Consider the following 2,936-nt stretch of genomic DNA (forward strand, 5'->3'; position numbering starts at 1 on the left):
CGGTTCAAATCCCGGACATCCCTCGGCAAACCTCACACTCTGTATGAAGCCATATGTCACACGTCCTTTTACACTGTTGTCCCATCTACTCTGCCATCTCTCATACAACCTAGCACTCATCAGTTCCAAACTCTCATCCACACCTCTCGCACCTTACTTCCTTTTCACTCACAATATCATCTTCATTCTTATATCATTCTTAATTCTCGCATTCATACCTTTTCTCACACATTCCAGATCCCACGGAAGACCACCCATCAATACCTGCATGGCTTCCGTGGAGACCGTTCTGCACACATTCAAACAGGCGCTCATCGCCACTCTCTGGCATCTATTGATTGCCTCACACGCGTACCCATATTTCATGGTTTTGTACCACACGTTCGCATCATACATACATGACACACGCAGCAAACAGTCCCTTATATAACACACGCCAAGCTCTCTTTCGCAATCCTTATTCGCTCCTCATCACTCGTCTCAACTTACCCACCATACTCACACACTTTTGTCTCATACACTCCAGGTGCGGCTTAAAGTTCATTCGTTCGCCCATTCATACACCCAGATACCTCACACACTTAATATACCTCACATGCTTCCCATTCACACTAACGCTCGGGTGTCTCGTTTCCGACATATTATTTTTCAGGAGCATCATCACCGTTTTGCTTTCTGATACTTTCACACCGACACTCGCACCCCATTCGCTCACTATCCTTATCCACTCGTTCCCCATTCTCTTCAGATCCGCCCGGCTCTGTCCTTCGACAGGCACGAACAGATCATCGGCATACGCCGTTGCCTTGCATCCTCGTCCGCGGAGTTCCCACAGGAGTCCGTTCATCTGCAGATCCCAAATGATTGGGCCGCCGATGGAAAAAATTTCCCGGAAATCAGTTCCCGGAAAAAATCTCTCCGGAAAAAATCTCCCCATCAAAAAATCTCCCCCGGAAAATATCTCCCCCGGAAAAAATTTCCGTGCCCAGCAAAAACCGAGGTGCCACATGGGTTTTCAACTTTCCACGTGTGAAAAGCCCACGCACGTACTTTGCAAGGCACACTATGTGTATAGTTTAATGATATGGAGCTCCCCGCAGGGGGGCGGAATCTACTTCCTCCACGCATACACTTTTCGCGCGAGGCGAGGTGCCACATGGGTTTACAACTTTCCACGTGTGAAAAGCCCACGCATATACTTTGCAAGACAACTTTTCTCAAGAAGTTTAACGCAACCAGCAAAGCGCAAATAAATTAAAAAAGTCGTCGTGACTAAAAACAAAGACAATAAATACATAACTCATGATAATTTAATACAACGAAAGATTGACAGCAACATTCCTCAGGATTTTCAACGCATCCAACAAAGCGCAATTAACGTAATACAATTGGCGTAACTAACAACAAAGATAAATAACACATAATTCATAACACATTTTTATAATGACAGATTGGCAGCGACATTCTTCAAATATTGTAACACATCCTGTCGGTTGTAGGCTGCAACGAGACTCTTCAATCGCGCATCGTTGTCTTTGTAGCGCTTGTTTCTATTATTCGCAGGAGCGTGAGCATTCGCGCGCACAATGTGAGCTTCGACGAGACCCTGCTCTGCTTGAAGCAACTCAATCATTTTCCACAGTACGAGATGCGAACCATTTGCTCTCCGATTTAGTGCATGGTGCCATCCTTTCACTGCATTGTTGGTACGAGCAACAGCCACCATCACTGAGGAGTAGTGGTTCCACAAAGAAATATCAAACATTGCGCCGCGTCGTACTTTACGACGACCTAACACGCCAACCCAAGTGTGCTCAAAATAATCGAGGAAACCTCTCAAATCTTTCTCATTATCCGTGAAAAATTTCGACTGCAGCAAAGTATCGTACATGTAAGTGACATCGCAGGAAGGAACGAATGCCAATGCGAATAACATTCGCAAATTACGAGCTACGCGGCTGCTCTCGCTGTACAATGGCGTAAGGTCGTGATCTTGTATACTACGCCAAAGTGCTTGACCGAAATGGAATAAACACCCTTTGATTTCACACTCGGGAAATTCTAGTGTAACGGCTTTTAAAAATGCCATCTCAAAATCCGACATTACATTTTTTGGGGCCACCCCGGGAATAGCATCCCGAGAAAAAATAATTTTGACTAATCATATATAATTGTATATGATTATGTATAGAATCATAAATGAATATATATGAGTATATTTATGATCATGTATATTTACATCTTGCTCCTTGTATGATTATATATGGATCCATATATGATTAGATCTGACCATTCTCATGCTGATATGACTAATATATTCTAATTTGTATGAGTAGGTACAGATTCATGTATGATTAGACCTAATCAAGCCTGACTCATACCAGACTGTATATGAATTCATATACGACTATATTTAAATCTATGTATGATTCTATTTAATCATGACTGGCTAATATGAACTCGCATCTGACTATATGTAAATCTATATATAACTAGATATATATCCATATATAATTGTGCGTATTTAGATCTGACCATTTCTATGCTGATATGACTAATATATTCTAATTCGTATGAGTAGGTACAGATTCATATATGATTAGACCTAATCAAGCCTGACTTATACCTGACTGTATATGAATTCATGTATGACTATATGATATATATATCAAAACCTTATCAAAACCGTATGTAAGCAAATGACGTAAAATATTATTGAATTCTATATTTGTTATGTATTTACCTAAGAGCTCATAGCTTTTTGATCTCATATTCCATTGTACATTACATTATTAGCATTACGTTCCCGTTCAATGGCACGGACTTTTCAAAATTAGTACTCCTTGAGCAATAACTAGATTATTGACAATTTCTTGACCCAAGTGTTTATTACCATGCACACATTTTGCAATAAATCCGTTATAATTCTCGAAGGA

Source organism: Temnothorax longispinosus, chromosome 11 (genome assembly GCF_030848805.1).
Source record: "Temnothorax longispinosus isolate EJ_2023e chromosome 11, Tlon_JGU_v1, whole genome shotgun sequence".
NCBI lineage: Eukaryota > Metazoa > Arthropoda > Insecta > Hymenoptera > Formicidae > Temnothorax > Temnothorax longispinosus.